This window comes from Crassostrea angulata, chromosome 5 (genome assembly GCF_025612915.1).
Source record: "Crassostrea angulata isolate pt1a10 chromosome 5, ASM2561291v2, whole genome shotgun sequence".
Taxonomy (NCBI): Eukaryota; Metazoa; Mollusca; class Bivalvia; order Ostreida; family Ostreidae; genus Magallana; species Magallana angulata.
The window spans coordinates 22,068,865-22,086,113 of NC_069115.1; the positions used below are offsets into that span (position 1 = coordinate 22,068,865).

The window sequence follows — 17,249 nt, forward strand, 5'->3', positions numbered from 1 at the left end:
TATTTAGTCTAAGAGAAATTTCTTTAAATGTTTTGATTTTTATACGTGTACTTGTATGTGCGGTGTTTTGATTTTACAACATGTATGTGTGGTGTTTACTCACAGATCCCTTCTATCTCACTTTCTTCCGCAATTTTCACATTCATTCACAACTACTTTTATCAAACAACCGATTTATTTTACCGATACAATTCTAAATCCTTAAATGCCATTTTTCCGCGATCTAATTTAACAAGAGGCCCATGGGGCCACATCGCTCACCTGAGCAACAATGGGCGTTCTAAAGATATTGTGCCATATGGTCCCTCGGTAGAAAAAAAAAGCAAGGGCACCGCTAAGTGGAGCATCCCCTCGCGACATGAGTTATTGTGTGTAGGGATGCATTATTTAGCAATATATAGTTATGTTAATGAGAAGACCACATTCTACTAACCCTTCATTACTGCAAAAACTACTTTTTTTTTTACCTGTACCAGATCTAAATCCAAAAAATATCAAGTTGTTGATTTGAACTGCTTACTTTCACTTTGGTTTCAAAGAAGTGAAGCGGAAGATTGATAACTCTTACTCAGAAATTTCAATTGATAACTCGTATACAAAATTGATTTTAACATTGATTTAATAAAATAATAATTTGTTATAGTATTAACTCTTTACCCCTTAATGCCACCTTTTGACACATAGGCCATATCCTTGACACTCTACCCTGGGCTACCCTTAGACTGTTTTCAGATGAACTGAAGACAGCTGTGTGTGTTTTTTAATAGACTTATTACAGGTCTTAGCAAATCAAACACATAGAAAATTATATATCAATGGATTTGTAATAAATTAAAATTTTAATATTCATTGAAAAAATTTTTTTTAAGTCACTAATAATGCAATACAGGTGCTAACAGGTATATGGAAATAAAACTGAGTATTCTACATTTAAGTTTTATTAAGAATAATTTCACAACAGATACTTGATAAACATATTTAAAAATGTATGTATTACAAATAATTATTTAATAATTTTTATAGAAAGATTCCATTATCATCATGGAATTTGTTTTTTGATAGTAAATAATTAAATGTACCTGTGGCTGACTTTTCAATTCATGTCTATCGTTTTCAGACTTATATTTACGTTTTTTTCCCCTATAAACATGATAAATGGTGTAAGAGGATTTGATAAATCTAGCATGTTAACTAAATAAGTGTGTTGACTTTTTGAAAAAAATACAAATTTACCGGTATATTCGTGTATTTAGGGGTTGCAGGTAATGCACACCTTGTGTTCCGTTTTCTGTAACTACACCGATTTTTCCACAAAATTTTGCATGAATTTGACATCTGGCTTTCATCTTTTAATCTCGCTACCAATAAATCTAGAAAATTCTGCCTCTAAACTTAATTATAAACAAAAAGTGAAAACATGTGCGATGTCTGCATCGTAGTCCGCCATCTTTATTGTTGTAATGCATCACGCCACCATACACAGGTAAATCACGTGATATCTTTATTTAGAATGAGTGAACAACCATCTGTATACATGGCCAGGTGTATACCGATCAATGTTTATAATAAACAAAAGGTGTTGAGGGGTCTAATTAAAAGCTGTATATAGGGTGCGTCAAAAGTCGACATTAAGGATATGGCCAGGGTCGTCAAAACGCGGCATTAAGGGTTAAAGGATAGAAACCTCTAAGGGGAAAAGAGTTAATGGTTTGGAAAGTCACATGCATTTTTTATTTGCTTTTTCACAGAAGTGTGCAATCTATGATAAATATTTTTAGTTTTGAACGAATTTTGTCATAATGTATGCCCCCCCCCCTCCTTTACCATGGTGAATTTTATCTAAGTTTTTGCATAAAAATTTGGCCAATTAATATGACATTGCATTTGTGTTAATCTTTTACAATGAGGCATATTTGTGCAAAGGTTGAGGAAATTCTATTGGAAGGTTTTCTATTAATTTACTAGAAAATTGAAATGGAGTGCACACACACACACACATATACACACACACATACATACAGACCCTGAAACGTACTACTACACCACACGCTCGCTACACGCTCGCTAAACGGTTCACACGAAACGCTTTACACGAAACGCTGCACGCTTTGCCCGAAACGCTAAACGATTTACACGAAACGCTGAACGGTTTACACGAAACGATTCTCGCACGAAACGATTTGCTCGCTTTTCACACGATTTGTACACGCTTTTATCCTGATCGATTCGGGTCCTCTCTGATTTTTACCCTGACTCTGTTAGTAAGCATTAATTTTAAGAAAACACGAAATAATAGAAATACTGATATTAGAAACATATATGTACATAGGTATTGAATTGAATAATTTAATTAATTAGTTACTTATATTTAAAGCAAAAAACTAGAAAACTGACCAGTCAGGAAGGGCCCCGCTAAGACAATTAATATAGAGAAGTGAAAAAAACTTTGAATTCCATCCTCTTTATATTAACAATGATGAAAAATAAATGGGGTAAAAATTTAAGGGTGCAGCTCATGGAATGAGAGTTTAATTTGATTACATTTAAAAAATAATATATGAAAATTATAAGTAACAACTGTATTTTTAAAATTTCAAGATTATTCCCGAATGTCCAAAAACTCTAAATAGTAACCTTGTATCTACATAAAAAAGGGATAACCTCATGTCTTATAAAAAAACTAAATTAAAAACTAAATCAAATGTGTATTTAAAAAAGATTTAAACAGGTGTTTTATAAAATGCAAGCCTTCAGTGAATGCAAATACATTGTATCACCCAGGGTTGACCTCAACTTAAAATCAAACATCAGTTGCAGACCCCTGCGAGATGAAATTCATGATTTTAAGAACTTTAATGAACCGTTCATGAAGTTTCATGATGTATTCATGACTGGTTCATAACTGGTTCATAAAGGTGGTTCATGAATTTTATTCATGAATATATTCTTAAAATGTAATTCATGAACAAATTATGAATATACAAGAATACAGGAAATACCTGGTATTCAAATAGTTCTAGGTATTGAACATTCATGAATTTTCATGAAGTTCTAATTTACGAAATATATAATTAATTTCAAATACTTTTATAAATAACATAGTTTACTCTAGTATTCAGAACACTATCTTTTTAAAAAAAAATTATACATCTTAAAATATTAATATTAAAAAGCAGTCTTCATGAACATTCATGAATATTCATGCAAACACCTATATAAATGTGGCATCTTTAATTTTGAAAAAGAAAGATGTGATATATTATAGTTACTTTATTTATTCAATTCTCAGAAACATGTAAATTCATTGACAACAGCGAAGGTCTCAGACATCATGATCAAATGGTCATTACTAGATCCTAAATTTGACGCTTAATTTCTTCATTGTTCAATTTTTTTTTTTTTAAATGACATAATTTATTAGTGAAAAATCAGTCTTTGCAGATGATACATTATGGCTGTTTTATGTTGTTAAAAATCTTGTAAACTAAACTGAAAAGTGAAATAATTTAAAACTTTGCATATTTCTTTGGAAAAAAGATTTAGTATACGTTGAATTCAAACTTGTTTGAAGTACATTGTATATCAAGTTTATTAAAGACGTGGTAGGTTGTCAGTCTATCATAGAAGCATGAATACACACAAGACGAAGTGCTTCTGTTCCTGAGAGAACGACAGAGAAAATGTTCCGAGCACATTCGGTTGAAATTTGGACCCCATCGAGTTTAGAACCGTTGCGGTTTCTTTGTAAAAGGCATTACTGTTGCACACATTTGAAAGCGATTCATTCTAAGAAGTTACAAATCCGTTATGTAAATATTCCGTTGAGAACTTCCAACAATTCATTTATGATTAGCTGTTTAAACTCAGACAACTACCGTTACTTCACTCCGAGTTTCGAGGAGTCCGCCATTGTTTATGAGGTGTCATGTCGATTCGCCTCCGTTACAAAAACACACTGAACTTCAATTTGTCAATTAACTTAATGATAAGCAATAATGAAAATATTACTTTAAAACATTAATGCAAACTATAGAAATAAAGTATAAAAGAATATTTAATTGAGTGTAAATTATTTTTTAAGTTCCAAAACCTTGAGGGTTCAAAAACGAAGGGGGTTGAAGTTTAACAGACACAACTTGTGTAAACCGAACGATATTAAATCGTACGTTTCTTCAATCTCTGAAAATATAATAATGAAAACTTAAGCATTTTATAATTAGTTTCATTTAAAGATATTTTTTTGATTATTATTAACATATGTTGAAAAAATTATTTAACCAAATGAAAGAGTCTCAGAATACACAGTCAGCGAGTTGTTTTGATTCTATTACGTCACTTCCGCCCAGTGATTACACGTTTTGAATGAAAGCAGACGGATCTTCAACATGAGCGATGGATTAATTAAGCATGGAACATGCAAGAAGATAATGCAGCAGATGTAGTTCAAAGTAATGGTATTAAAGGTAATATAGTATGTATACATGAATATTGAAATAACTTTTATGAGGGAGTCAAAACGTAAGATTAAGTTTGTTCATTTTTTCAAACATTTCAAATTTGTAGTGAAATTCTTTTTGAACATTTGATATACCTAAATCGGTGCAATTACAAGGTAAAGTTATATGCTGATGTCATTTGAGTTAATACAAATTGTTTTTTACTCTAGAATTATGCAGTGAAACCAGAATATTGGACAGCCCTAAAGATAGTGATCATTGAACATAAATTTCAGTAAGTAATAAATAAATGCTATTGCAAGTAGTTGAAAATTTCTAATAGGATGGCCAGTATCATTTACAAATTTGAAAACAGTTATAGTTTCATCGTAATAAATTAAAGAAGTATTTTATTCAAGTATATTGATACATTGAAATGGATTGAACAGCAGGCAATAATGCCTATTTATGTTTTCTCCTGAATTTTTCATCTTGTTTTATCTTGAGTTGTTTTATTTTTCTGCGATATCACTTTTTCTAGGGTAGGCACTCTCATTCTTAAGCTTTAGTTCAATTTCAGCATTTATCATTTGATAAAATTATTTGAAATAAGAATTAAATGAGATGATTGAATGATTAGTTGATGTTCCAAATGTTTTAAACGACATGTCATAATTATACTGCTATTTGTCATATTATTTTTGTACAGTACAGGGGTACAACTCTTCTGCCACCGAAGGGGCTATATGTGAAGCCTGAAGAATTGCCACCAAGAAGTATTGTCACCAAGACACTCTGGGTTTGTAGAAAATAATCATTTAAAGGATGGAGCATTTTACCTACCATGCAGTAAATGCACATTGCAATATATGGAATACAAGTGAAATCAACATGAGCAGAGGCAAGGAAGATGCAACAAAGGAAGATTTCATAAAGAACATATTGATAGCTATCAACTAGTAATCATATTCTAATGTCACTTATATTTCAAATCATTGCATATTGGTATGTCAATTCTAATATTGTAACATTCCTTTAAAGGTAATGAGTTAGTATTGATATCATTACCTGTTGTTTTTTAAAACAACTTTATTAAACTTGCTGATTATTTAAAGTGATAGTCAGTACATAAGAATTATGTGATACTTAAGATATTGTCTCATTATTCTTCAATTTATTAATAGTCAGTACATAAGAATTATGTGATACTTAAGATATTGTCTCATTATTCTTCAATTTATTAATATAATAAATTATTTTATATTTGATTTTTTAGGAGATTTTACCTTTTTATATACAAAATGTAGAAGGTAAGAATTTTCATGAATAGTTCATGAATTTTATTTATGAATTATTCATGAACAAAATTCATAATGATATTCATGAACAGTTCATGAAGATTCATTAAACTTATTCATGAACAGTTCATGAAGATCCGATGAACTTATTATTGGACATTCATCAAATGATGAAGCTTCATGAATATAACTGTTCATGAATTATTCATGAAAAATTATATTCATGAATATTCATCAACATTTTTTCATGAACAAAAATTCATGACTTTAAAATGTCCAATAATAAGTTCATGGGATCCTCATGAACTGTTCATGAACATTTCATGAATATAATTCATGAATCATTCAAGGGAAAATCATGAATTGTTCATGATCATCTCGCAGGGGTATATTGCACTGCCTTCCATGTATACAATGGTAACATTCTCAGCAGTTATCTCTCTTTGCCCATTCATTCTTATGCAGTTATCTCTCTTTGCTCATTCATTCTTATGCATAGTTAAGGAATCTACCCCACCACCCCAGCTCCAAACCAGAAGACATAGAGAACGAAACTTAGCATCAAAATATGTGTTTCTGCCTACTGAACTACCATACAAAATTTGAACTTGTTTGGGAAACCGTACAATAAGTTATTAGAAAAAAACAGAAAATTTGGACGGAAGAGTAACAGACGGACGGACAGAAGGACGGACGGAGTGATTACTATAGGGCACCCGCAAATCCTTGCGGGGCCCTAATTATTTATTCACAGAATAAGCCAAAAATATTACTTCTATAAATATATTTATTGCTCAAAAGAAATATCCATGATTCTAATTAGTGCCGTTAATAATAAAAATTCCAGAGAAAAAAGTTACCGTAACACAATATTCAATACCAAAAATAAAATTCGTATGATTACAAACTGAAATCGGTTTTTCAGTATTCGGCGGGATTTGTTTTTTCTTCTCACATGAATGTTTTTATTGGTTTCGGAGAATACGATGTAAAAATACTAACTGTGAATAAACCTGTAATTATTTACATTGAATATTTTGAAAGTTATGCAAAATTAAATTAGTCACATAAGTTAGAAAAATGCTAAAAAAACCGTTTAATTTTTTTACGTCGAATCATTCGCGTAAATAAATGTTCCGTACATAATATCACAGAAAAAATTCAATGGATTAAACAATAAAGAAAGTTGTCATTACTATTTCGGATTTCGAAAAGAACAAAAAATAAAAAATGATTTAGATTTTTGTCTCAATATTCGTATATATAACTCGCGCCCCGCATAACGGCGTACAATATATCTATCATAATCTATTTGAATTATGTACATTGTACCATGCATATAGATTCCCATAATAACTAATTGCATGTGTACATTTTAGGAAAATTTCAGTGTGTTAATTACTTGTTGTTTTCCGTTATCAGTGTTTAATAATTAAAATAATAACTTGTAGAAATATTTTTAATCGGGATTCAGAAGAATTTACTTCCCGCATTTCATAAAAATGAACAGTATATTTTCTTTCTATGTTTACATTTAATTCTGTTCAAATTAATGTTAAATAATCTATCATTGAAATCGTGTGCATCATCAAATACTGATTCCAACTACCTTGAAGTCATTAAATTTCTATTGGCTATTGACAAAAAAATAGACGCGTGACCATCCAATGAAAACGAATACACAGAGTTTGATTGACAGGTTCAGCCAGGTGCATGTCTTACCCGATGTCCAAGGTTATATGTACTGGTTGTACACAGCCGAATAGTCTCAGTAACTAGTCTTCTTTCAATACGTGTACTTTTCTTTTGTTTGTTAAAAATTAATTCAATTTTGTAAAAAGATAAGTATATCATTTCTTATAGATTTTTTATATACGAGAATATCTCAAAGGAGTTTTGCCAAACACGAACAGTTTAATGTAAAGTTTAACACGAGCGCTATTTTGAAACAATTAAATTGTCAGAGAGTTCCGAATGAAATCTGATGAACGTTTCACACGGTTCTCGCACACTTTGCCCGAAACGATTTACACGCTTTGCACGAAACGCTAAACGGTTTACACGAAACACTTCACGGTTTACACGAAACGCTTCACGGTTCACAGGAAACGCTAAACGGTTTACACGAAACGCTAAACAGTTTACATAAACGTTTCTCGCACAAAAGTCGCACGCTTTTTTGGTGTAGTAGTACGTTTCAGGGTCTGTACATACACACATACATACGAACACACACACGCACGGTAGCGATGCTATATCCCCTTCACAACAAGTTGCGCGAGGGGATAATAGCGAGCGCAGCGAGGCGGCCCGAAGCGCCGCTCGCGTAGCGAGCTCCATAGACAACGTGTACGAACGGAGGAAATTCGAGTTGAAATCTGCACATTGTTCAAAGAAAATTTTATGAGGCCACGTGAAAACGTTCTACTATCCCAGTGATCCTTTGCGGTGCATAGCAACTTGGCGGAACAGGAAGCGTTTCTAAGGAAAATTCTTACCTGTAAATCGCATACATCATTTTCATTTAACAATAAAAAATCCTTTTAAAAACATTTAAAGTAAACAACACATGTGCTTACGTAAAAACTGTACCTATGACGTCATTTCCTTCCCCGAATTTGTCCGACAATTTACGAAAACTGTCGAGCGCAAAAAGTTAAGTATGACGTCACATTGATCTCGTGTTTTATATTCCCGCGATTCATTTAGAGGTGGATCAAGTATCTGTACTGAATGTAACGTGTAGGAAGTACACAGTAGGGAGTCACCGTTAATACTGATACTGCGCTCACTATTAACGGGGACTCTTTGGCTGATTATTTTTGTCTTGATGATTTTTTTTGCTCAGTAAGTACACATGCAAGTTCCATGCTAAATTTATTGTCACATTGATCCAATCATTGTATACGTTAGGTAGGTGACAAAAAATTATTATAAAAGAAAAGTCTAATCATTATTAGATCTACGTGTAGCCACGTCATTTTGTAATGAATAAATAAAAGAAAAAAATGAAACTGTTAAAATATCTACATGTATTTGTTATAGTTGCATATGTGGTCAAACCTTTCAATAATATTGGATATCACACACTAAAAAAAGGGGGAGGGTACATGTCTACAACGCTTATATAGCGTACAAAAATTTAAAAGATTAAAAACAAAATTGATGTCACAGAGGAAAATTAAAACACCGGTAACAACAAGGAACAAAATGAGAAATAACACAGACACACAATTTATTGATTTTAATGATCATTATTAAAAGGTAAAGAAGAGATACAAAAATAAAAAAAAAACTGGCTTTGTGTTTATCAAAATATTCTAATAAGTCTGTTTAACATTTTATTAATGCTCAGTGGTAGTTTTTTGTTTAAGTGTATAAACCTAGTAAGGGACCATTGGAATAAAAGTTTGATATCTTCCGGTTCCTTGCGGTGGTAAAAGTTTTCGAGACAAAGCCAAAGTTTTTTGGTTTGGTTAAGTCCACGGGTTGCATTTAACAATGATGACAGATCTATGTGTGACTCCTTCTGCGCTCGCCCCAACGGTCACACCGTAAAACATATTAAATATTGTAAAGTATTCGAATTTTACACTTATTTTTGCATACACGTAATCTTTGACATTGTACCTTCATGAAATACTATTTTTTACCAGAATAAGAAAATCCCACGCAAGATATAAAACTAAACATTTGGTAGGGGTACACTGTTAAGTTGTTAACTTCCAATTCCCTATATTTTCGTTTTGCCCCCCCCCCCCCCAACCACTTTGTAAAGCGATCAAAACATATGAGAGCATATAGGTACATTTTTTTCATCAACTACTTATTGGTTATTGTATTTTCAAAAAAAATATAATAGTTATTGTCTTTTATTTAAAAAATCCTACATGTATAGATGTTAAGGAAGTATGGGACTCACGATTTTGAATCTACCGCGCAACTCCGAATGACGTAAACCAATTCGCAGTCGTTAAATCTGTTGGTTCAATTCTAAGGTATTTAACAATAAAATTTATTGTGGAAAGGATTTCATAGTTTCTTTTTAAAATAAAACGTGAACATAAATGATATTAAAAGTTGATTTAACAAAAAAATATTAATTTACGACATAAATATCGGTTCGGTTTTCGGCAATGCGGAGGAAACGTGGATTTGATTTTGAACGCTGAGAAAGGATGCTCTAGTCACATAGAGCAAACGTGGACGCTCTCTTGGGTAGACCAATCACATATTTTGATATTACAGCTGAATAATTCTCATCACAGATGGAGGAAGATGACTCGACGCCAGCTAAAGCGATCTGTCCAGGTTTGACCTGCATTCATTGATAGAGTGAAAGTATTTGGTAATCTTAGCGAGGTTAAGTTCGTCGAGACTGAATTTTTTTTACAGACGTCTCTACAGTTTTTCAGTTTTGGCGAATCTTGCCGAGATTAGAGTGAAAATAAAATTGGTATGGGCATCATCGAATTTTTCTTATGCTATGCCGGTGTAATGCACTGGTGCTTGCATGCATTGGTCTCTGCTCATGAATATGTAAGATACCTATATCTATAATAAGTAGGCATCGTACACATTCGTGAGTAAAGCCCCAAGCACCTGAGGTGTAATTTCATAATAAAAAAAATAATTATAATCATGTATACAAGTTTTTGACAGTATGGTTCAATACACATATAAATCAGAACCCAGTAGAATTCTTAATTTCTTTCATTATTATTATAGTGTATTCTAAAATATATCAGAATTTGTATCATGTCCTCACATGCTTCAGAAAATCAGATGTTTCGAGTAGTTGATTTTCAATGCATGAGTTCATTCCAAAATGATGTTAAACCACACATACGAAATCTCCTGTCGTCTCTGTGCATAGCCATTAGTCGAATTATGTGGCATCAAGTTTATATTTTAGCTACAAGTAGAAACTGCATATGATGACAACCCACTTTGATTTTGTATCAGTAATTTCAGATGCTATGTCTGAGTGAGGTTAAAAATGATTCAGTTTAGATAAAAATTGTTATTACCCGGAAACTGACAGCCAATATGTGTGGCGTTAGGTGTTAAACTATCGGAAACCAATGACGTCAGGAGATGTATTTTAAAATAGGAAGACAGATTGAACACTTTAGTTAATGATATTTGTTATGGTATACACATTTTGACAGCAAAATAAATTTCAAATAGGTGTGAAATAGGTGTCAAGTACATTCTTTTTATTTAAAAATCAACCTCAGATGGTGACTTTTTAAAGTTAAAACAGTGTCTGGAGCTTTTGTGTGACTTTCAGTCTTTTCACAATAAATGCTCCCTCAAAATTTACTTTTTACAGCCCCATGCCCTTCTTCATGTGGAAAGATTTGCATGTACATATTTATGTATCTGATTGGAGAACAACTAATTTAAAAGTGAAGATTTTAGAAGTCAGTGTCTAATAATAACTGTCCCTCTTCCAGTAAATATTGATATGTTTGTTAAATCTGAGTTACCCTCTGTTTATGCCTTTATAATATCAAGTACATATGCATATATTTTTTTTACTGATCAATTTGGCAACCAATTGATGTTCCAATTAGAACCATTTTAACAAAACCTTGGACTTTGGGTAGTTCTGTCAAACAGCAATGTGACGTAGGCTTGTCTATTTCATTGTAGGCCACTCAGCCATGACTGTTTGAAATCGACAAGATTTGTCTGGCTTTTGAGCTTAACTACGCAATCGGTGCATATTTCACTTGATACCGCGTCATTTTTAAGTTGCTTTGACGACAGAAAAAGATAGCTATGACCAACCGAAAGTCCAAGGTCTTGTTGAAATGGTTCTAATATTCTCTCATGGTGCAAAAATTCCTGATTATGTAACTTAATATTACAGATGTTGACCATGAAGAAGTTGTCAAAATGTCTGATTGTGGTTGGAGATAGTGGAGGAGTTTGGTGGAATTAGGGATGTAAGCAGATATGTATTTAAGAGACCTCGATGGTCGTGGCCATTTTTAGACTGTGTTGATCTCCTAAGGAAGAAGAGCTATATATAAAAATATGCTGGTTGGCAGAAGAGAGAGAGAGTGGGAAGTCATAACAGTTTGTCAGGTATTTGATAAATTACATAAACTACATGTACTTTCGATTGGTATCTCTGTGATTGATTTAATTTTAATGGATTTCAGGGGTATACTCTTTCATATGAACAAATTAAAACCCACACAAAAAAACCCTCAAAAAAACCCCCCAAAAATCTCCATTAACTGTGCAAAATAATCCATGAAATTGCATCCCAATGAACCTTTAATGAATGATAACAATTCCCAATAATTAGACCTCACAAAATTCAATGATTTGACAGCAGGGTAAAAGTTAACTGTAATATTCCATATATTGTTGACTGAAATCTATAGTCCCAGAGATTATCACTGTGCCATTTATTAGTCCCCTACCGGTTTTCACCGGAGGGGACTATAGCTTTCCTCTGCGTCAATCAGTCTGTCTGTCTGTCTGTCTGTCCATCCCTCTGTCTGTCCCACTTCAGTTTTCCACACTTTTTAGCTCACCTGAGCCTTTGGCTCAAGTGAGCTTTTCTGATCACAATTTGTCCGTTGTTTGTCGTCGTTGTCGTCGTAAACTTTTCACATTTTCATCTTCTTCTCAAGAACCACTGGGCAGATTTCAACCAAATTTGGCACAAAGCACCACTAGGTGAAGGGGATTCAAGTTTGTTCAAATGAAGGGCCACGCCCTTTTTAAAGGGGAGATAATTGAGAATTATTGAAAATTTGTTGGTATTTTTCAAAAATCTTCTTCTCAAAAACTATTAGGCCGGTAAAGCTTAAACTTGTGTGGAGGCATCATCCGGTAGTGTAGATTCAAGTTTGTTCAAATCATGGTCCCCGGGGGTAGGGTGGGGCCACAATTGGGCGATCAAGTTTTACATAGGAATATATAGAGAAGATCTTTAAAAATTTCTTCTCAAAAACTATTAGGCCAGAAAAGCTCAAATTTGAGTGGAAGCATCCTCATGTAATGTAGATTCAAGTTTGTTCAAATCATGGTCCCCGGGGGTAGGGTGGGGCCACAATTGGGGGATCAAGTTTTACATAGGAATATATAGAAAAAATCTTTAAAAATTTTCTTCTCAAAAACAATTTGGCCAGAAAGATTCAAATTAAAGTGGAGGCATCATCAGTTAGTGTAGTTTGTTCAAATCATGGTCCCCGGGGGTAGGGTGGGGCCACAATTGGGGGATCAAGTTTTACATAGGAATATATAGATAAAAATCTTTAAAAATTTTCTTCTCAAAAACTATTAGGCCAGAAAAGCTCAACTTTAGTGGAGGCATCATCAGGTAGTGTAGTTTGTTCAAATCATGGTCCCCGGGGGTAGGGTGGGGCCACAATTGGGGGATCAAGTTTTACATAGGAATATATAGAGAAAATCTTTAAAAATCTTCTCAAAAACTATTTGGCCAGAAAAGCTCAAATTAGAATGGAAGCATCCTCAGGAAGTGTAGATTCAAGTTTGTTTAAATCATGGTCCCCGGGGGTAGGGTGAGGCCACAATTGGGGGATCAAGTTTTACATAGGAATATATAGAGAAAATCTTTTAAAATTTTTTTTTTAAAAACTATTAGGCCAGAAAAGCTCAAATTAAAATGGAAGCATCCTCAGGAAGTGTTGATTCAAATTTGTTCAAATCATGGTCCCCGGGGGTAGGGAGGGGCCACAATTGGGGGATCAAGTTTTACATAGGAATATATAGAGAAAATCTTTAAAACTCTTCTTCTCAAAAACTATTTGGCCAGAAAAGCTCAAATTAAAATGGAAGCACTTCAGGAAGTGTAGATTCATGTTTGTTCAAATCATGGTCCCCGGGGGGTAGGGTTGGGCCACAATTGGGGGATCAAGTTTTACATAGGAATATATAGAGAAAATCTTTTTAAAAATTTCTTTTTAAAACTATTAGGACAGAAAAGCTCAAATTAAAATGGAAGCATCCTCAGGAAGTGTTGATTCAAGTTTGTTCAAATCATGGTCCCCGGGGGTAGGGTGAGGCCAAAATTGGGGGATCAAGTTTTACAATGCTTAAAAATATTCTGGGAAAGTTTTCAGTCCAAAACTCAGTACTTAGTGTGAAAGCACAGGTTATGAGATTAAAGGTAGATTTAAGTTTGATGAAACCATGATTCCCTAGAGAATAGTGGGGCCATGAAATGGGGAGGGGGGGGGGGGGTTATAGGAATAGAGAAAAATCTTCTTACAGGTACAACAAAAGGGGCTTTACTAAAAAAATAAGAGGTGGATAAAAATTGGCAGATTTTCAATTTTTTTTTAGCAAGATCTACTGTACTCAGTTGTCAAGATATTTTGATACTGTAATGCTAATTTGATCAGAATTAAGGCAATTGTTGCTCAGGTGAGCGATGTGGCCCCTGGGCCTCTTGTTTTCTTTATGCGTTTGAGGAATGATATGAAATTTGCTGAACAGATTCAAAATGTCAAACTACAGATCAAGTTTACACTTTTGTAGCGTCTGGTTGACATATTTTCGAGAAATTGATTTTTTAAATTCCAATTTTTTATTGTTCGGGTTTGATATTCTGCATAACAGTGCATTGTTTTCACAATTTCCACAAACCGGTAGGGGATGTGTATTGCTTACGCAATACTCTCAGAATGCTTGTTTTCATTGATTTTACTATGTTTAATACTCTAAGCATGAGTGTGCCAATTGAAAATCTGTCATTTATTAAAAATGTTTGTTTTATTTTATAAGTAAATTTTAAATTAGGTAATTTTTATATGAATTTTTTGTTTGTTATCCTTAAGTAAAGGAATGTACAAGATAAAGATTAGTATTTCATTTATAATGAGAAATATTAAGGCTGATCTATATTTAATCAAATCGAAAAAAATAAAATGAATTGTTACAGTAGCATTTTGAATAGAAATCGAACAAATTGAATAAACCCTGAATTGTCCCAGCCCTAATCTTAATGAACCATAAATTGTACATCCTAAGAAATCCCTGTGTTTGAATGTCACAATAGTTTTTGTTTAGATATTTCTCAACGTATAAGTATTTTAGTTGATGCTATTTCCCATCTTTCAGGTCATTCATCTATGATCAGGACATTTTCTGGAAAAATATAAACTTTTCAACAAGATCGAAATCCTGTCGCACATATACTTTGTCAACACCTTCTCCACGGTTGCAGTATCAACTGGAACAGAACTACGAAGGCCATGGAGAGTGACATGATAGAAGAGATGGCTAAGGATGTGCATGATGGGTCTGTTCGTATAAAGACAATAGTTGGTGATGAAGATAGCACAATGATTTCCAAACTTTGGACAAACATTGACACAAATATTGGTAAAACATTGGATGCTAATCATGTTAAAGAAATCTAAAGGAACGATCTATATTTGTGAAAAATAACACAAAACTTTAACTTTCAATGTCATACAGTATCTCAAAAGATGTTTATACTACATCCTTGCCCAAGGATAAGCCAAGGACTTGTGCTCTTGTCCGCTTCAATATTTATGTTAGATTTGTAATACAAATGTTGAGAGGGTTGTTCATTTTGGAGCGATAATTGTCAGCTTCATTATTTATGCTAGATTGGTAACACATGCAATAATGTTGAGAGGGCTTTTGATTTGGGTGCATTATTTGTATAAGTCTGTTGATTTATTACATATACATGTGAGGAGTTAAATGTCCAGTATAAACTTGATTAGTATAAAAAAATTCATACCATAATAATTATATGGTTGTAACAGTAATGGATGTTGTTCTACCGAATGGCTTAAAATTAAATTCGCCCTTTATACTTTGCATATTGTACATGATGTAATGCTGATTTTGATCCTTTTATATGTTTCAGAGTTGAAAAAATAGTTATGAGATACATGTAGGAAATCATAAATTAAATATTTATTTGTTTATACCTATTACAATTATTTTGTTCCCACCTGGTATCTTGTTATAAGGTGCAAATAGTTTAGAAATTTGTACTTTTACAGAGGAATTTCAAGTTAAACAGAGGAAATTTGGGATTTAAATGAATATTTTTGTACATTTTTGCTGAATTTTATAAAGTACTAGCATTGAAATAAAGATATTATTAATTGACAAGTGTTTATTGAACAAAAAGTTGGTATTGATTAATTTATCTACATTAGAATAGTGTTTAATTGAAAATGGCGCGAAATTGAAAAAATAGACCAGAGGAAATTCAGACTGCAAAATCTTTTTATCTAAGTCATTGACATGTGAGTTTTTCCTTTTCCGGTGAAAGCATAACGTTTGAACATTTTATTTCAGTTCAAAAATAAGACTTTTAATTATATTAAAATATATTTTTTGACCATTTTTCATTAAAGGTCAACGCAAAAAGCAACAAATTAGAACTAGAACTGTCCTAATGGGACTAATAACCCCGCTAGGCTAATTTCAAATGGGACAAATAATTGAATTGAATAATAATTAAGGTTTGGAACACATACAAAAAAAAAATTCTAGAATTGTAAAAAAAAAAAAATAGTTAACAAAGAAAAATTAAAATCAAAATTGTCAGAATTTCAATGTAAATACATATCTATAACAGTAATACATTTACAAATGTATGTATTTGATGATATATTTTTTTAATTTAATTGATTTAAAGAAAAACCAACAAAATGACAATAACCCCTCCCTTTGCAGTGAATAGAAATACCAGTAGCCAAGCAATGCTCTTCTGTTGATAAAACTTTCAATATCTTTCTAATAAGAGTCTTGACAGATGCAATTAGTTGTTTCAAATTTTCCTCACTTTCTCCTATGGCACAATTGAACTCCATATCAGAAAATTGATCCCATAGGACTATGATTTTCTTTGATGAGCTTGTTAAATTTAATAAACTCCCAAAACATTACCATAATTACCATACTATGTAAAAATATGTAAAAAAGAAAATTTAATATTACAAACAATTTTAAAATTGCCAAAACACTACAATCATATCAGTAATTTTGAATTTCATTTAAATTAATGCCCAATAGGGTCACTTCATCAAATTACTTGACAAATAAATTTAAACAACCTCTAAAAATAGTTTAACTTCTTTATTAATAATTATATTATTTATTTCCTTATAATGATAGACCTTTTGGTTTACATGAAACAGTTTTAAAATAGCCCCAAAACCATCACCCATTTTACAGATTATCAATTTCCCCTAAACACATGCTCCATCTGAGCCATGGCTCAGATAATGGCTCCCTTGGGACAAATGAATTCAGCCACACTTGTCTTTGATGTTCTCATTAGCTCCTAAGAATTTATCATTGACAAACAAAAACTTTGCATTGTCAGTTGATAGAATACTTATAAAAAATAATTTTTTTTTATTAATTAAGACATAAAGACAAAAAACTCCATCTGGATGTATTTATATAAATATATATTAGAGTGTTTTCTATTAATTAATTATTAAAATCTGTAATGATTACCTCCCTTTCTTTTCAA

At 32.3% G+C, this 17,249-nt stretch overlaps 1 protein-coding gene, 1 long non-coding RNA gene and 1 pseudogene across 2 annotated transcripts in view; 2 read left to right on the forward strand and 1 right to left on the reverse strand.

The window, feature by feature from the left end:
- LOC128185225 (uncharacterized) overlaps window positions 1-17,249 on the reverse strand; it is a 160,679-nt gene that overhangs the window by 60,223 nt on the left and 83,207 nt on the right. The gene's annotated exons all lie outside the window — the stretch shown is intronic.
- LOC128184912 (uncharacterized) lies at window positions 4,346-5,590 on the forward strand. Its single transcript, XR_008243789.1, has 3 exons — window positions 4,346-4,463; window positions 4,667-4,731; window positions 5,146-5,590. It is a non-coding gene; the product is annotated as an uncharacterized LOC128184912 (long non-coding RNA).
- LOC128184909 (uncharacterized) lies at window positions 10,003-16,092 on the forward strand (annotated as a pseudogene).